At 37.2% G+C, this 20389-nt stretch overlaps 1 protein-coding gene across 5 annotated transcripts in view; it reads left to right on the top strand.

Moving 5' to 3' along the window:
• Nucleotides 1-20389, top strand: part of UMAD1 (UBAP1-MVB12-associated (UMA) domain containing 1) — a 239401-nt gene that overhangs the window by 116822 nt on the left and 102190 nt on the right. The window lies entirely within an intron of this gene.

Raw genomic sequence — 20389 nt, 5'->3', positions numbered from 1 at the left:
AGTCTCCCTCTCCCAGGGCTCAGAGCTCTAACAAACACTACTTATTCCAAGCAATGTGGTTCACTTGTTTATTCATATGTTCACCTAAAACGTTTTCTGGGAGTCTTGGGCACGGCTACAGTGTGTGGTACCTGCTTGCCTGAAAGGGAAGTACCAGTTTGATAGAATAGCTACACATTGATCTGTTTTGTGGTAAACTAATATGCTCCTTCTTTGTTTTAAAGGAATGGGATTTTGCCTTTCTTTGAGACATGAGTTACTACTTTTATTAACAGATGAATGATGTAAATGTGTTAGTTGTTAGTAAAAGGAGAAAAATCCAGAGAGAGTATCTATTCATAAGCAACTATCAATTATATTATGTATTGAAGGTGTCATCTTGGGTTCTGAGATGTTGAGACTCTTCAACTTCAGGACTTCCTGATCCTTTATTTTCACATTTTTTCACACTATGAGGTATCCAAGATGTGAGAAAATAAAATTATTCCAGATGGCGTTCCTTTTCTCATTTTTTAGAATGTTTCCATCTAATCCTCTCTCTCAAAAGAAACATTCCCCTTGGAATTGCTTCTGTTATTATTTGTATTCCTTTTTAAACCTTGACAACCATGTGAACATAGTACAGGTGGTTTTTTTAAGAGAGTGATCTATAAAGTAAAGTTCTTTGTGCTGTATTGCAGAAGGGAGAAATACTTACACTACAAAAGTAAAGCTACTTTAATCTCATTAAACATGCTTTGGAGCCAGATGTGAGGTAACTTTTTTGAAGAGTTAATTTACAGATATTTGGTCATTCTCATTTTAGATAGAAAAGCACGTTGATTATTATCTGGATCTGATTAGACTCCTGATTCCACTACTTGCTAGCTGTGGGGCCTTGGCAATTTCTTTAGCTTCTCTGAAATGAACATGGTAGCAATTCCCACGTTTAGGGATGTTGTGTGGATTAAGTAGAGAATGCAGAAAAAGCTCAGAGTTTTCAATGCTTGGTACATAATATATGCCCACTAAGTCTTAGTTATGCTATTGGTTCCACTCCTGCTACCATTCCAGAGGCTGCAGCAGGGTTCTGTGTTGTGTGGTGTTTGATCCTGTCTTCTTATGGTTTGTCTAGAGTGGAAGTTTTGGGGTAGGTGGCACTCATAAAACAGAAATGCAACAGTTGAGGGAGGAATCTGGGATGTGGTTTATTTAAGGTTTTTTAAATGTGCTTGCTTGGTTGGGTTTTTTTAAAATTATTTTTTAATTATTATTATTATTTTTAATTAGAGACAGGGTTCTCCCTATGTTGACCACGCTGGTTGTTGAACTCCTGGGCTCCAGCAGTCTTTCTACCTCAGCCTCCCAGTGTGCTATGATTACAGACATGAGCCACCACGTTTGGTCTTGGCTGGATCTTTGGTTTGTTTTTCTTACCTTATTTTGAGAACTAGAGGCGTCTTTGCTTTCCCTTTTTCTCACATAGCCTATCCCAGTGGTCTTGAATCACTCCCTGTGTAGACTGCCTAATCTTTATTTCCCTCTGTTTACGCTGAATTTTTATAGTGAAGGTCTTAAAAAAGTGTAAAAGCGGTTTTTACCGATCTTTTTATCTTTAAATTTTATTACATAATAATTAAGCTTTACAAAAGTTATAAAGTATAATAGAGCCAACATCTATATACCTACCATCCAGCTTTAGAAAGAAAACATACTGGGTGGATACTGTGGAAGCTGCCTCTGTACACCTTCAGCCCCCATTGAAGTAGCCATTCTTTCACATGCCATTTTCTTATACTTTTGCCATATATGGTGTGTAATTCCAACATATTTGTAGTACCATTACTTATTTAAACATTTTATATAAGTGTTGTCATTTTCTTTGTATTCTGCAATTTGCCTTCTTATTCGATGTTGCATTTTTCAGATTTATACATGTTGATATCTGTAGCTCTAGTTCATTAATTTTGACTACTGTGTAATGTTTCTTTGTGTGAAGACACCACAGTTTATTCTTTCTCCGAGTACTGGGCCTTTATGGACACACTCTCTCCCCCCGTTAGAGACAATACTGCCACAAAAGTTTTTGTACATATCTTGCTTCATGGATCTTTGTAGCTTTAGTTTTGTTGTGTTTGTTTTTATACAGAAAATGAATTCTCTGGGGACTAGTCACATTCTGTGGGCCTCAGATTTTTCATCATAAGATTGAACTAGATCTTTTCTAGCTCAAAATTGCACTGCTTATATGGTTACTTAAACTGGATAGCTTGAATTACTGGCTTTTATTGTTCGTATTACCTCACAGGCCCATTAGTATATCTCCTCAGTAGATTATGCAGGATATGGATTTTACTCTGACATGGGATAGTTCCATTTTGAACATTTTTGAGGGCGAAAGTGTATGTAGTATTACAAACTATCATTAAGCAGGACACAAGACACTAAACCTTCCTTCTCCCCAAGTTTGTTTATCTTTCCTGGAATCTATAGGAATTACAACTGCTATTAATTTAGAATAAACATATAAATAATATATTTTAAAGTATGTTGGCTACATGTGCTGGGTCACCTTCATCTGGCATCAGCCTGGACACAGGACTCAGGCCCTCTCCTTGATTCCACAAGAGTCTGGTTACATCGAGCATTTTGCGCCCTCTTTAAACTTGACTGAGAATTTACAAGGCCACAGGCTTACAGCATTCTATTTTTCTTTTTTCCTTTCTTTTTTGCTTCGTACATAAATGAAAATCTAATGTAAAATTATAAATAGGAAAAGTACTATCATGAAGAAAAAGGTACTAGGGAACCTGAAACAAGAGATTAAAACTGACCGAAAGGATCTAGAAAGGAGTCTTGGAGGAAGGCAAATTTAAGGTGGTCCTTTGGGGCTGAAGTCCTTAAAGGTGTATGACAATTAGATATGCTTGTAGGGAAGAAGGAGGAATGGAGATGCTTTCCAGGCAGAGGAAAGATATACGAGGGGAAAAGGTATAAGACAGTGACATATTCAGGGAACAGCAAGAGAAGTGGCTCAGACCTTTCTGGGAGAAAGTCTGCCGTATTATCCCCCTTCTACCCTAACTTAGGCAGTGTTAAAACATGGCTGCATATTCTTTGACACTCTCCTGTTGAAAAGTGTCGACGCCCTCTCCTCTTGAATCTGGACAAGCTCATGACTGCCTCAGTCAATAGAATATGGCCAAAGAGACCCTGGCTTACAAGGGTCAGCTGCAAAAGGCCATGTGACATCTGCTTTGTTTACTGGAACACTTGTTCTTGGAGCTTGGAGCCACCATTTAAGAAGTCCAGCCAGCTGGAGGCCATCGTGCTATAGAGGCATGTGTATAGATGATCTGGCTGACATTCCCAGCTGAACCCAACTTTCTAGCCATTCTACCAAATGAGTGAAGTTGTCCTTCACCTGCTTTCTGACTACCAGTACCCTAGAGCAACCTCTAACATCACTACACAGAACAGCAGAAATGCTCAAGCTCTGCCCTAAGTTTCGACCCACAGAGTTGTGAGATATAATAAAGATAATCATTATCTTGAGTTGTAAGTAGTTTGTTATACACCAATAGATAACTGGAATAAACCAACCAAAGTCAAAGTGAGGGGATTTTTCTTTAGATGCTTGCTGAAGACAATATTAAGTCATCCAGAAACCTCTCCCTGGAATATACTACCGAATGTAATTTAAAACTTCTGCCAGGATGACTGAGTTTGGAGAGCATTCGAGGCAGAGGAAATGACATGAACAAAGACAGCAAGGCAGGGAAGGACAGGACATACGTAAGGTAGAGAATAATTAGTTTCAGCTAGGAGTAGGGCACCTCTTGGGAACAGTGAAAGAACAGACTAAAAGAGAAGGTTAAGGACATGCTATGAAGGGCCTTGAATGTGAGACTGAAAAAAATAACATAGTGCCACTGAAGATTTTTTGAAAAGTTGTACTAGCAAAACACTACTTTTGGGATTTTTTTCAAATGCTGGTAGGGTGGACTGAAGTATGGAGAAATTAGGGGATCAGTTTGGAAGCTATTGCAAGATATGTGAATCTCATTTGTGGTAGCTGCAGCCAGAATGAAAGCTTGAAAATAGATGGAAATACTGTGGACAAGGCCACCACTGACCTACTTAGTACATTTTGTGAATTAAAAAAAGGTCCCCTTAGCTGGGCACAGTGGTCTACGCCTGTAATCCTAGCACTTTGGGAGGCCAAGGTGATTGGATTGCTTGAGCCCAGAAATTCAAGTCCAGCTCAGGCAACATGGTGAAACCCTGTCTCAACAACAACAACAACAAAAATTAGCCAATATGGTGGTATGTGCCTGTGGTCCCAGCTACTCGGGAGGCTGATTTGGGAGACTCACCAGAGCCCAGGAGGTCAAGGATACAGTGAGCTGTGATCGTGTCACTGTACTCCATCCTGGGTGATAAAAGTGAGACCTAACTCAAAAAATAAAAAATAAAAAAATAAAAATAAAAAGGTGCCACTTCTTTAAGACATTTTACTTCCATCTGTTAGAAAATTGTTGTAATATGTTTATTAGAATAAGACACTTGACTGCCCTCTGCTGGAAAATTATTAAAGATATGTCTTTGGTTTGAATGCTCCTCCCCTTTTCACATCCTTGTGCAGTACACAACCTGTGTTACCACGCCTGTGACCCTAATTTTGTGGGTGCGAGTGATAGGACTTGGTATTGGATCACATTTATTGTTAGAAGGAAAGGAAGAAACCTCTGGTCTGGATGGTAGGAAGGTTAGTAGCGACATTAATAGAATTAGAACTTATTCTTGGAGCATAGATTTATAAGGCAGAATCATTCTTTACGTGGAAAGACACTCATTTTCTTATTTATTGATCCCATTGTTTGCATTTACTCAGTAAGAATTTTGATACCTTTTCTTCTAGATCTCAGCTTTCCCCCCTTGTGACATCTGAGAATGTTGACCAGTTCCTCTTTTGTATTCCATACACCTCTCTCTTCTGTATCTTCTCCTTCTATTCTTTATGTTGCTTCTTATCAATTTCCTTTGCTGGCCCTTTTCCCTCAGGTTTCCATTCTTGTGCTTTTTTATACAGTGGGTGCTCAATAAATGTTTGTTGAATTGAATTGCATTGCTTTTGAAAGATCAGTTGCAGGTTTTTCAGGAGACTGATTCATAGGCAGTTAGGGACTAAGGGTGTGCCAGAATTCAGAAAGTAGAAACCTATCCTAAATACAGTTCCTTGTTTTGGGATGTATTTTTTACACAATAGGTCACTCTTCCTTGGGGAATAGCTGTACTGTTGATCCGTTCATCATTGTTCAGCAGTGACAACACCAGGAGAACAAATTATTTACATTGGCTGTGTCATATGGGTGTGTCTAATTCGGAGAACTTTCAAACAAAATAATGAAGCTTCCCCAGCTTCTAACTTGGGAATTATGAAAAGTTACTTAAAAAAAAAATCTTGACTTTTGTTTAAGTACATCAGCGACTGATTAAGTCACAATATATTTTAGTATTTTCATTTGAGGTTTCTTGCTAACATTCTTACCACTGCTACCACTAACCCCACCCCATGTATGTAAGTTACTTTTCCTTTCATTTTTCATGGGTCTTGTGTGTTAAGGCAAACTCAAGAACTTTGCTCTTCTGATAACTTAACATTGATTGTGTGGCTGCTTTGTGCAAATTGCTGTGGGATGCCTCATGGAAATTACAAAGGTTTCCTTTGCTTCTGCCCTTCAGGAGAGACTTGCTTAGTGGGAGAAGTAGATGCATATGCAACTGCTCCAGGGCAGGCAATGACAAGGGTCATAACATAGTGCAGACAGAGACAGGATTCCCTTAGAGCGATGTAAACATCACTCGAAGACTGAGCCACATATATGGACTTGCCATATTTCTTTCCTAAATTGCCTACTTAACTCTTCACTTTCCTGGGTTGGATTAGAATTTTTTTTCATCGGAGGCTTCGTGAGTCAAAAGCACATTATATATATTTAAGATTTAATGGATTTAATTTAAAATACATTGAATAACATTAATTTTAGCAGATTTGATTTTTTTAAACGCTTTTAAGCTGGCACTCTCAAAAGAAAATAGAGAAAATCAGAGTGATATTAAATAAACAATGATATAAAACAGGAGTTTTATGTTGATGTAAACCTAGTATTTAGGAAATAAATATCCTGAAATTCCCTAGCCAAGTTATATTTTTAAATGTTTTGAGCACAGGAAACAAGTTATAAACAGCCTAGTAGGGAAAAATGTATATTACTATCATAAACATAGGTAGTATTTAAAATATTAAATATGGATCATTGATATTGAATTGAAGTGCTTTTTATTTAATTAAAGCCAATGACATTTTAAAATTATTTCTTTGTTTATTAATTTTTCTTCAATTAAATTTTAGCCTGTATTTTAGATACAAGGGGTACATGTGCAAGTTTGTGATATGGGACTATTGCATAATGCTGAGGTTTGGGGTGTGGATCCCATCACCTGGGTAGTGAGCATAGTACTCAATAGATGGTTTCTTCAGCCCACATTCTTCTCCCTCCCCCACCCCCAGTAGACCACAGTGTCTGTCATTCCTGTATTTATGTCCCTGTGTGCTCAATGTTTAACTCTCATTTATAAATGAGAGCATGCAAAGCCAATGACATTTTTACAGTCATTGGAGTAACAAAGATATTTGAATTTTAAAAATTTAAATGTATTTAAGATTGAAATTTAGGCCAGAAGTGGTGGCTCATGCCTGCAATCCCAGCACTTTGGGACGCCGAGGCTGGCAGATCACCTGAGGTCAGGAGTTCGAGACCAGCCTGACCAACATGGAGAAACCCCGTCTCGACTAAAACTGCAAAATTAGTTACAAAATTAGTACAGTGATTTATGTAATAAGTAAACAGTTCAGGTTTACTTGACTTAATAGCATGATGATTTACAGCTTTTACTTAGATTCATTCTAAGATGAAATAATACAGCCTCTAAGAAGATATATTATCTGGTTTTCCTTTGCATTTTCATTAAAAATCTAAAATTGGAAACGAAGTATGTCAACTAGTTTTAGAAATGATAGTAAATTGGGAAGCATTTCAAATAGCAATAGAAAAGAAGATACCAAAAAGTTTTAGAAATGTCATAGGAAATAGTGAGATTCAGCCTAAGAAAATACAAACTAATACATACAAGAACAAATAATCTGAAATAGATATTTAATGAGAGACAATGCTTAGCAGTAATGAAAGGGAGTCAGGTGCTATCAGACAGCAAAGCAGATTTGAGGTTGCAGTGTGATATGGCAGTCACAAAGAGCCGTTGCCATTTGGGGGGTCATCTTGCAAGCTCATTACAATAAAGCAGGGAAGCAGAAATCTCTTACAAGTTGTCAGTATTTAAGACCACATTTGTCTTATATCAACTTAAGAATGTCCAGACCCATAGCTATCAATATATTAAGTGCTAAAAAAATAGAAGCTGCAGTTCTTAGAACAGGGGAGAATTTAATGTAATAAAAATAATTTTTAAAAATAAAATTGCTTTGGTTAAGTAGTAAAGCAATATGAAGTTATACAGTGGATATAAGCAACTTGTTAGAAGACAAATTTGTTTAGATGAAGCTGAGACTGTGGAAGGTGAGAGTAGTGTGAACTCGTTCATAGGCAGTTCCCAATACCTAGGCCAATTAAGCAGATAGTGAAATAGCATCTTAAGGCAGTGATGGGAGCTGGATCACTTGAGGTAAGTTTGGACTGTATGAGGAACTCCATTAGGTAACAGTGCCAGAATTGATTGGAAGCAGTGTGTTTTAACAATGAGATCATATTTTTAATGTTGTCTATACTGGTCCGATTACTCTGCCTCTTGTTTACAATATGTGATTCAGCGTATATACTCAAGAACTATTCTGATGTCTTTGCCAGGGTACCCTGCCCTTTCTCCAAGCACCCTTTTTGATCTTGGCTTCTAGAATTTCTTTGGCTGCTTTACCTCTGATCTCCAAAACTGGCCTGGTGTTTTCTTTTGAAAGCACTTCCTTCCCTATATATACCTGCTGTATCTTAGCTCTGATCGTGTTTGTACTTCAGCTTTCACTGCCTACTACTGGTGACGCCTCTGCTCTAATTCTTAATATCATTCTTTTTCTTTTTTAAAGGACATAGAATATCAGGTATTGTCTTAAGTTGTCTTTCAGTGTTCACACACTTAAATTATTGAAGTCCTGTTTTTAGTCTTCCCTTCCCAAATCTGACAAATATATAGCTTTCTACTTATGCCAGTGAGGACAACATCTCACTGATCAAAAATCTCAAGTTCCTTCACCCATATCTCATCAGTTCACTCTATATATCTGTCTCTTCTGTGTCTGTCCTTTTTTTTCCAGTAGCCAAATGTTTAACCTAGTCTTAAGCTGTGTCTCTCAAAATACTCCTTTTGCTTCGAGTGCAGTACTACAGTGCTTAAAAATAATAATATTTAATCAATCATACCATTGTTTCAGAAACTATTGATGACTTATAAAAAGTTCTAATTCTGATTAAATTTTGATTTTTGGCTACTCTCATTTAAAATCTTATGAAAAGTAAATTTATCATATTAAACAAATTTAGTAATTTTGGTAGCTTAGTATTAAAATCCTAAAATTTACTTTTTAAAATTGAAAACTGTTTAGGTCATTGACTTTGTTTACTTTTACTGACCCATTCATTTCTTGACTTTTGTCTCTGTGTCAGGGATTGAGGTAGGCCTGCCCTGAGGATTGTGAATGAGGTGTGGTCTTTGGCCTTACGAAGCTCACATTCTTGTTATGAGCAATACTTTTGTTGATTGAGAAATCATTAATATGCTTAGTCAATATTTGTTGAGCTTCAAACTCTCTGTTAGGTACTGGGGATACAGTATGCTAAGCAAGAGGGGAAACTGGGATCTACAGGCTTATTTAGTAAGCATATATCTATCTGGTTTTATAAATAGAATGTTCTACTCAAACTTTTAGAAATAATTGTTTCCCTCTATTTAGTATCTGGGTTTTTTTTTTTTTTTTTTGACTACGTATTAATTGCTTAGCCAACTAAGTAGTCCTTTTATATACAACAAATGGTAGAGCAGTTCTCCTCAGTTACATATCATTGTAATAGTGGAATAAGAATTGTAACAGAATTAGCCTTCTGGTCATTTGTTTGGGATAGATCTTCTGTTAGAATCCAAATATGGCAGATAGGACCCAACTGTAGCAGTTTTCTTCTTTTAATGTAACAGTGATTGTGCTAAAACATAAGATTATAATAGAGCAGCCTTGCCAATAGCAGCAAAATTTACTTGTCTGTTTTTCTCCCAGAGTACATGTGTAGTTAATCAATTTTTAAAAATACATTTTACTATAAGTTATTGCTTATTCCAGGCATGCCCAATGACATGCTATTTGTTACTTCTTTCTGCAGATCCTCAATTTATAATGGGAAATAAAACTTTTACTGTTTAACATTAAAGTTCATCTGATTAATAAACTGATATCGCCTCAGGTTTCAAACTCCATAGTGAATAAAATAGGTCCTCGTGTAGTTTAGAAAGAGTATACCAGCTGCAAGTCCAGAAGATACTTGCTGTTGCTCACATAATAAAAGAACTTCCAAAGCCTTATAGTTTACACATTCATAACTGCTTCTTGTTGAATTTCTTCTTCTCAATAATACAGGTGCTGCTTTGGTTTAAAACACAGAGCCCTCTTTAGGTAATCTACAGGTTCTCCAAAGTGTTTAATTTTTTTCCTTCTTATATTGTGAGCTGGTTAACGTTGAAGATAGCATTTCATTTAAAGCTCAAACCTGAGATTGTTTAAAAAACTTAACTAGTATTCATTTTTTCATTTAAATATATATTTAATTTCCTACAAATGAGTACTTCTTTATCTAAGATTTGAACAATTCATTTTAAACCATATTATTCATTTATTTTGAAATATTAAGATCCTGCCATGTTCCAGGCACAGATCTAGATATTGATGACATATTGGTGAACTCAGGAAAAATCCTTGCCTTTATGGAAACTTACTGTCTAGTGGAATTTATATTTTGTTGGATTCTATAGGCATTCTTACCTATTCTGCCTTCATAAATCCTCTAGACAGGTATGATATAAGCAACAGTTTCAAGTTCTGTCTTTTAAGGTTCTTTCACCCTAAAAAGATGGTATGGAGTGTATTGCTTCAGAGATGGTCATTAATGTTTATTGTGAATAGTGAGCATTCCAAGAAATTACATTCTTAAACAACAGTAGGATTAAACAATCTGCATTGCTAAGCATGTTTATTTTAGGTTTCAATTCCAGAGTAGTAGTAGCTGGAAAGCAGCATTTTTACACAGTTTGATAAAAGGATAAACATTTTTTCAGAAGATCATCAATAGTTTAATATGGATTCTATAGTAAAGTGCCAGCTCTGGATCATAATAGCAGCAATAACCATGACCACCTCACAACAGTAACAGTTAGGGGCCAGGTACTGGTTTGAAGAACCTTGTTTAAGCCTCAGAATAATTCTTTCAGGTAGATAGCATTATTATAACTCTGTGTTACATATAAAGAAACTGAGACTAAGCAACTTGCCCAAGATTACAAATCTAGTGAGAGGCAAGGCTAAGATGAGATCGCAAGCAAGCTGGCTCTTCACTCTGTTTTCTACTACTTCCCATCCTTAACTACTGTATATGCTTTCTTGCTTCTTCATTCTAGGAATTAGCTGTCTTTCAGATATGTAAATATTAATTTGTGTAGCACACGTCATACTCTGAACGTGAACGTGCACATGCTGGTTTTTCTATTATGACTTTATTTTCTTATTCATGACTTTCCTATCTTACAAAGGCTTCTTTTTAAAATGTCCAGCCCATAGTAACCTGGAAATTTATTTGTTTTGGTTCTTGTCTTTGCTTACTTTTTAATTAATTAATATTATTATTTGTTTTTGTATGCCCAATATCCTGGCAAATTTATCAAATTTAAAATGAAAATTTAGTCAAACTCATTGCCTAAAAATTTTATTTTTCTGTACCTGTGGGAAAAAAATGGAAACAGAAAAGCAGCCTTCATTTTCTTGTAAAAAGAGAACAAGGATAATTTTGCCAAACTTGTGTTTTGAGAGGGATTTCCTCATTTCTTAACTGCAGTCTAACAGAAGGGTATTTGGGCTTATTTATCCCCCTTTGGACTTCTTACTGGAGCAAGTTTTTCTGCCATTCTAAACTCCACACACTGTTCTCTTACATGTCTAGACTCTTTGCTTCCTGGGACCATGTTCCTGGATCACTTTCCTCTTCTGCCTGTGCGTTTCTGCTCATCCTCCAAGATTAAACTGCTATCAGCTTCTCTGAGGAGGCCCGAAAACTTCTCCTACTCTGGAGGAATTGCTGCCTTCAATGTCCTGCTTCATTTTATTTGCTCATTTGTTTATCAGTTAAACTCCTTGAGGACAAGTGTTACTTTTTTTCCTCCTACTTCTTTCACTGCTGAATCCTCAGCACTGAAAGTAGTGCCTGATGTATATTAGGTATTTCGTATTCGTTGAATAAATAAATGAATGCATAGAATATTACAGCACTTTACTATATTATATGTAATAATTTTGTACTTTTTCTTCTTCCCTAGCCAGTAAACTTCTTAAGTTATTCATCTTTGTATGTTTTCCAGTGACTATAACATATTAGTTAAGTCAGTAACTGTTTACTGAATTAATGAGTGAGCAACTAATTAATACCTTTAGATCTCTGTGGTATTGGATGGAGATGATTAAAAGGAGGGGACTAGAATGAGTAGTGACTAAAAGGACCAGTGCATTGTGAATTTCTGAACTCTGAATCAAGAAAAGAGGAGCAGAAACACCAAGACCAGATGTCCCTTTTCATTCATCTGTCCAGAAATTTGGCTTTTGTTTGGCTGCAATTTGCACATTTCGGCATACCAGTCAAGCTGAGCTCCAGATACTCATTTGTCTTTTAGGGTAACATGGTAAGGGAAGTAGTTGTAGAGATAGGAACTCTCAGTGAAAACTTAATCAGTCTGCTCCTGTCAATTAGGGAGACTAAGTAGCTTTAACTTCCATAAAAATCTCAAATATAATTGCTCTGTAATGTTCATTTTTTTTTAAGTTTTGGAGAACTTTAGAGGATTCTATTTTGAATTTAGATTGAATTAGGGAAACAAGGACCTGAGGAATGATATACAAGTTTATTAAACATGATAGGGTGGAGGGGATACTTGATGATGCCCATTATTCCCTTTTCTTCATGTGCCTTAGAGAGCCTCCCTCAGTGACAGGATGGGTTTTTGCTACATATCATATGATTCCTTCCCCAGTGAAATGCTTGTTGAGTACTTGCTGTGCACCCAGCTTAGTGGTTTGGTGGGCTGTTCACCCAGGCCAGTCAGATTTATTTTGTAATGTTTCTTTTTGCAGTGAAGGAAGACAGAGGAAAGGAGAGGGGATAAGGGAGAAGCGCCATTTATGTAGAGGAAGCAGCATGTCCTGTGACAGAGTCCTGACAGTGGTACAGTATGTCCATTATGGTTGGAACACACATTCCAGGAGAGGAACAGGGACTAAATTGCACTGGCCTTGAGGAAACTGAGCTAAATGGATAAAAGTAGGCGTTGAGAGCTGTTGGTGATTTATAGCCCATCAGCACCATAATCACACTCTTCCCGCTTCTCCTGCTCACCACCTTTGCAACCAACTTTCCTCTTACTGTGCTGATTGTCTCTAGTACAGATTTATGATCTCCAGCCTCAGCTCAGTGCTCAGGATGACTTTTCTTTCCCTGGTTTTTATTTTTTCAAACTTATTTCTAATCAGCTGCTTTCTTCATTATTAGTAGTGACTGTTCCAAACTGGAACTGCTTTTCTCAGGCACTCAGCCATACTTATGCCCCCCTTTTAAAGTAATAGTCTACCTCCCTTCTCATGTTTCTAAGGAAATAGATAATATCTGGCACATACTCCCTCAGCTTGCGTCCCCTACACATTCAAACTTACCTTCATCACATTCATCCTTACAGTCTTCCTTTCTCCCCCAGAGGAAAGTGTATCTATCAAGCCATCCCCTCTCTCCAGGGCTCTGGAGCCTGCCTAGTTTGCCTAATGCTCTGGGATCTTGCTCTGTTTATCATTGACTCTCATTCCTTTCTTACCACAGTCCCTTTCCTCCCAGCTTATAAACATTTCTCAATCCCCCTTGGCCTAAAAACACCACCCTTCTCAAGATACTGCCTGCTTCCCCTTATTAAAGCAAGAGAGGTAGGTGGTCTGAGTATGTAGGAACATTGCTCCGGCTGTGATGTTGAGGGGTGAGTCAAGGAAGGCAGAAGTTAGAGAGAAAAGACCAGTTAGGAGGGTGTTGAATTAAGGTGATGGTGATGGAGAGGAGACAAGTTGGAGAGGCATCTAGGAGGGAGGATTGATTAGAATTTGACATTCAGTGATTATGAGAGTTGAAGGAATGATGATTCCTGTGAAACGAGAGAGTAAATACAGAATGAGGAGCAGTTTATATGGAGACGATCATGAGTTCATTTCTGGACGTGTTCAGGTGAACTGCTCTTGGACATCCAGTTGGAGAAATCAGGTAAGCAGTTGAAAGTATGGGGCGTATGATGTATAACTTAAGAAAAATATTTGTTATTTAGAAATGGCTTTGGTAATGAAAGATGTCTTGGTGTATCTTGAGTTAGTCTTGGAAAAGATCCCCTAGAGATGGAGTGAGATGAGAGTAACCCTAGAGAGTAACACAGGTGGAGGAAGAGGACCCTGTAAAGGAGCCTGAGAACAAATGACAGAAAGAAAGAAGGCAAATACTAGGTAAATTTTTGTTAGATGGAGGTTTTTAGTTTTTTTTTTTTTTCTTGGAACTCTTTGAGGACAAGGATAATTGTATTGACAGCTTCTAGCAAAATCAGACTAAGTTGTATATACCCAATAAATATCTATTACATTGCATTATTGACAGGGCTCAATTAAAATAAAGTCTCATCATTTGCTGAGAACTTCCTTTGCCTGAAATCACATATAGCTAGGGTTTTTGGAAGGAATGAGGTTGTAAATGAGACAGTTTGGAAACGTAAAATATCAATATATTGGAGCTATATGGAAAGGCTGATGGTTAGAGGGTGCCATCACTGCAGCAGCCACAGGAGGTTATTTTCAGTATAAACCTCTATGCTGATTTAGGTGATTTTGATGGCTGTCAGGTGTGAGAGAATAATCATTGGCTGCTAGCAGTTTTGCCACTGAAGTTGGGGGTTCACAGATCTGAACATTTTCTTGTATCTTAAATCTCCATAATGTTTTCTCACATTTGAGTTCCATTGCAACCCTGCAGTCATGAGTCAGAATTAAAAGCTGATCTAAACTAGATTATATTCTTATGTTTCCATAAACAATCTTCTTGAGGGCAGGGGTAGAAATTATAGCAATCAAATAATTCATCCAAAGCCACTAAGGGCGTGGTTTGGCCTCACGTTAGCTGTGGCCCACTTAGGGTCTCCATGGGTGGTTGTGAGAATGGAGGGGCTGGTGCCTCAGGAGCTGTGCAAGATTACCCATAGGAGGTGTGCAAAGTCTTAAAACTTCTTTATAAAATTTATAAACAATTTTATCCTATCCTTAACAACTATTTTTGTGTATGTTTAAAAATGTGCGTTAGATATTAGTATAGTGCTCCATGCTTGTAAGTATATATATATATAATTTATATAAATATGGTAGAAGCATGCTCTAACATTTTGAAATTGGCAAGTGTGTGTTTGATTTTAAAAAAATACTTTGGAGACCTAAAGGTTAAATTGTAATTACTGTTTGAGCATTGTAAATTAACTGGGAATATTTAGAAGTTTCTCAACAAACTTGTGTCAATCATTTTAGCTATTATTAGATTTCCAATAATAGCTAGATGTTAGTGTTTTAGTTGCAAAATGCAGATGTGTTTCTTGACCTTAATTCCTTACTATGGATTTTAATGGAGAGCCTTAAAACACAAGTTAAAAACCATTTGTTGTACTTTTTGTGAATATGCTGAAGTTTTCTCATGAACTACCTAATGCCTCTCCACATACGGTATGTTCTTTGCAGTCATTCTTTAGTCACAGGCAGTTTAAACTGTTAAATAGTATCTTGCTTTGAAAGGTAGGCTGATGGCATTTCTATCTTCTGGTACATCTGGTAAGTTAATATATACAGTCTGTGAGTATCCTGCAGGGACCTGTTTTTACATGCATACAGGGATGTTTATGTAGAAATCAAAGGCCATGAATCAGAAGAACACAACTCTTGTTTCCAGTGTACTGGAGGCTTAAAAAAATTGGCTTTGAAAAATTGAAAGTAGTGTGGTTTGTTTTTATTGTGGAACCGATCAGGAAGAACAATTTACAGTCATTGCCATTCTTCACAGCTGAATGGAGTAGAGGTGCCTGCCTCGTGAAATGGAGCAGCTGCACCCGTTTTCTCTGGGCTCACAAAAACATTTGCTTTTTAATCGAGAACTTTAGATGGTAGGGTACAGTTTGTTTTCATGATGGAAGTGGTCAGTTGTGCCTTACCAGACAGCTGTAGTGTAATTAAGAAAAACTGTGTGAAAGTGGATTAGATATAACACAAGAAGCCTTTTTATTTTTTTTTAAAGAGGGGTTTCACCTTAAATTTATTCATTTTTTTTCTTTAATGGTTCAAAGGAGAAATATTGCTATCATTCTGGTCCATAAGATTTTTGCTACTTCACGATATCATTTAGCTCTAGGAAACGTGAGATGCTGTGCTATAGAATAATTGCTTGTTTTTGTAACAAGTGCAAACTAAAAAGTACAGGTTTTAAATATGATTTAGTTTGTGAGAGTTCTGCCTTCAAAACAAAGCTTAAAATAAAGAATTGCACAGTTGTATTTACGTTAACCCTAATGCATTTAAAAAAGTGATCTACTTTTATAGTAAAGTTGTGAGGCTGCTTTTTATACCTGCTTTGTACACAAGTTGCAACATTAGGGGAACTTTCAAACTGTTGGTATTAGTTTTTTAAGACCAGAAACCGTGAGAGGAGCAAATTATACTTTTCTTGATAAATTTTAAAATGAGTTAGTCAAATAATAATGAAATAAGCTGGTGAAGTGTTGATGTAGCTAAATGTGCAACATTAGGCTGTCAATTGACTTTGAAAAGCATACACTTATTTTATGCAGCAGACTTTGAAATAAGAAATAGAAATGCCTTAATTTGCATCACAGTCTACAGTAGCAAAATAACTGTTTCAAGGTCAGAGGGAGCTTAATTTCTAAAAAAAACCACAATAACAAAACCAAACAAAAACCTATTGTGTTCACAAATACCCAAGATTTATTTGTACTAGACACTTAACCTTTATAACTTTGTTTATACAGATTGCCCAACACATTAGAAACCAAAATTTTCATCCTAAGCAAAGTAAAGGTGCCAGTTTCAGGTTTGCTTTAAAACATTATTGTATACTGATTTTCTGGAGGAGACTCTTAGGCTTTGTCTCAGTTAAGGGGAATTTGGAAGGCTGGTTGAAGGGAGGAGGTGAGTGAGGAGTTATAGCCCAAATGCTCTTACCATTTCCAGCTTTGCAGCCCTGCCCTGGGAGGTATTATAAGGAGGACGAGTCTATATTGGGTTGGTTGTTTTAGAGAAGAACCCTGGCTGCTGTTTCTCTCTGGCTCACTGATGGCTGCTCTCTACTGATTTATTTTGTCTTTCCTCACCACAGACCCTAAGAAAACACTGAGAATCAGGCCATCCATTCTAAATGGCAAACCATGGCAGCAGCTTGATAGTTGGTGCTTTTTCTGTTTGCAAACTGAGTCCTCAGGTACACCAAACTCTTCTTGCCCTTTCTCTGAGCAGCTTCTCAGGCTTAGATGCTACTCTGACTTCTCGACAGACTTCTGCTTCTGTAGAACATGAGCAAAGTTGTTTAGGAAGGAATGGAGCAGAGTGTGGGGTGGATTAGAAAGGTAGAATAACAATTAAGAAACTGAGGCAGTTTTTAAGGTCAGAACAATAATGAAGAGCAATGAAGGTAGATAGCACCAGGATTCAGCAAGAGAATTATGGGACATGCTAATTACTAGAATCAGAACAAAAAAATCTGGATTCAAGTTCCAGCTCGCCTAGCATTGTGGGAAAGCCATTCCCTCACCTTCTGTTTCTTCATGTATAGAGTGGAAACCTCTTCTACATACCAAACAGGTTGTAAGTCTCAAAAAAGAAAGAGAGAGAGCTTGAGAATATAAAAGTGTAGTGAGGTAGTAAAGTGTAGTTATGGAACTGTTTGACCCATTTATGTCCTTTTTCTGGGAACTCTTGACAACCAAGGAAAGGGAATATTAAATTTTACAGACATAGATTCTTTGTGAGTGCTCTTAAAGCTGTTTGATAATCCCATTACTTATCTCTGTTTGATTCCCAACCCACCACTTTCTCATAACACCAGTTTCAACTCCTGTCATCCTTCTCAAGCCCCAGGCCCAGTTCCTTCTATTTTAGTCTCAATAGATAAGCTCCTCCCCAATTTTGCAAGGAAGGTTGAGCAAGGCCCTTGAGTTTCCCTGGCCACCATCTCAAAATGTATTTCTTCACCTAATTTCCATCTCACCTTCTGTCTCTTCCTTGCAAAGGTAACCTGTATCCTTATCACATTCTCATCCCATCTCTTCTCTAACCTTTCTTTGTCAATTGTTTCATGTCTTTCTCTTGTTCTTTTAATCTCCTTTACTGGTCCTTCCCCATAGCCAAGAAACCCTCTTTAAGTTGACTATCATATGTGTTTCTTCCATTTCCACTGCCAAAATTTTCCAAGGCATGATTTGAGCTCATGCCTTCTTCACCATGCATGCTTTCTTTTTATCCGTTTCAGTATGGCTTCTGTCTGTTCAAATAAGCACATGAAAAGATGCTCAGCATCAGTAGTTATTGGGGAAATGTAAATTAATACTGCAATGAGATACTACTTGACATGGTTTAGCTGTGTCTCTACCTAGATCTCATCTTGAATTGTAATCCCCATAATCACATGTGTCCTGGCAGGGACCCAGTGGGAGGTAATGGAATCATGGGGGTAGTTTTCCCCATGCAGTTCTCATGATAGTGAGTTCTCATGAGATCTGATGGTTTTATAAGTGTCTGGCATTTTCCCTGCTGTCTTTCATTCTCTTTCCTGCCACCCTTTGAAGAGGTGCCTATTGCCATGATTGTACGTTTCAAGCCCTCCCCAGCCATGCAGAACTGTGAGGCAATTAAACCTCTATAAATTACCCAGTGTCAAGTATTTCTTCATAGCAGCATGAGAATGGACTAATACACTACTATACCCACTAGAAAGGCTAAAATTACAAAGAATGACCATACCAAATGTTGGTGAGGATATGGAGAAATTAGAACTGCACATATTGCTGGTGGGAATATAAAATGGTACAGTCATTTTGGCAGTTTGGCTGTTTGTAAAGGAGGTAAACATACACCTACTATATGACGCAGCCATTCTACTTCTAGGTATTTACTCAGGAGAAATGAAAAAATATACTATGTGATTCCATTTAGATAAAAAGCTAGAAAATGCGAACCTGTAGTAATGGAAAGCAAAGTGGTTGTCTGGGAATGAGTGTATAGTGTTGGAAAAATGGATTACAAAGTAGTATAAGGAAACTTTTCAGGGCTGATGGATCATTATGTAGGTTGTGATGATGCCTTCACAAATATATGTAAACTCATCAAATTTGATACTTGAAAATGTGTAATTTGTTATACACTAATTATACCAAAACTATTTTTAAAAAATCATAGAACTACACACTGAAAAGGGTGAGTTTTATAGTATGTAAATTATCCCTCAATAAACCTGACTTAAAAAACAAAACCAAACACGACATATGGAACCAGGCACAATGGCATACACCTGTAGTTCCAGCTACTTGAGAGGCGGAGGCAGAAGGATCAGTTGAGCCCAGGAATTCGAAAGCAGCTTGGGCAACATGACAAGACCCCATCTCTAAATAAGAAATAAAAATATGAAAATGAAATATGGGGATTGAGAGTGCAAAAAGTAATTGTTAAATTTAATCTCAAAATATTACATACTTTATAAATCCACTTATATAGTATTCTCTAAATGACAGGTTTATACAGATAGAGAACAGATCAATGGTAGCCAGGGTTTAGGGATAGTAACCATGGGGAAAACTAGGTGAAGGGCACACAGGAATTTTCAGTGTTGTTTCTGCAATTATGTGACTGAAGAATCTGTATCACAAAAAAATTTCTTTTGAAAAGGCCTTTTAGATATTGTATCCTCTAATGTGAAACAAAGACAGCATGCAAAAAAGCAAACTAATGTTTATAATTAAATCTATAATAATGGTTATTCTGCAAACACTTGAAACTAAATTTCATAGAGATTATTACAATTTAACATTGTATTGTTGTAGACAGAAGGCACAGGAAGAATCATTCTCCAGTTTCTGATCACTCTGTCTAAATATTCAAAATCTTAAATTTTAAATTGTTTTTGACTAAATCATACATATACATGGCTAAAAAATACATGGAATACACTGAAAAGTCTTCCTCCAACATCTGTCTTTGATCCACACAGTTCATCCTCCTCCAAAAGTAAACTACTGCTTTTAATCTCTTATGTATTCTTTCAGAGTTTCTTTATGTCTATACAAGCAAATGCAGCTGTATCTTTTTACCCTCCTCCCTGCTTTTATGCAAAAGGTAGCTTACTATACCAACTAGTTTTACACCATACTTTTTTCACATAACAATGTATCTTAAGAAATTTTCAAGGTGGTATGCAGCTTTTTAATTTTTTCTTTTGACAATTAGTATTATATTATATGGCTGCACCATACTTTATTTACTAATCTCCTGTTTAGCCATTTAGATCATTTCCAGACTTCCACTTATAAAAGCAATACTACAGGCTGGGCGACGCGGCTCATGCCTGTCATCCCAGCACTTTGGGTGGTATGAGGGGCAAATCATGAGGTCAGGAGTTCAAGACCAGTCTGGCCAACATGGTGAAACCCTATCTCTACTAAAAATACAAAAAAAATAGCCGGGCGTGGTGGCAGGCGCCTGTAATCCCAGCTACTCGGGAGGATGAGATGGGAGAATCGCTTGAACCCGGGAGGTGGAGGTTGCAGTGAACTGAGATTGAGCCACCGCACTCCAGCGTGGGAGACATGGCAAGACTCCGTCTCAAAAAAACAAAGGTTGGGCGCGGTGGCTCAAGCCTGTAATCCCAGCACTTCGGGAGGCCGAGACGGGCGGATCACGAGGTCAGGAGATGGAGACCATCCTGGCTAACACGGTGAAACCCCGTCTCTACTAAAAAAATACAAAAAACTA

This window comes from Colobus angolensis, unplaced genomic scaffold (genome assembly GCF_000951035.1).
Source record: "Colobus angolensis palliatus isolate OR3802 unplaced genomic scaffold, Cang.pa_1.0 Scaffold104, whole genome shotgun sequence".
Classification (NCBI taxonomy): Eukaryota; Metazoa; Chordata; class Mammalia; order Primates; family Cercopithecidae; genus Colobus; species Colobus angolensis.
Note: the sequence above shows the minus strand (reverse complement) of the source record. Positions and strands in the feature narration are given on the sequence as shown.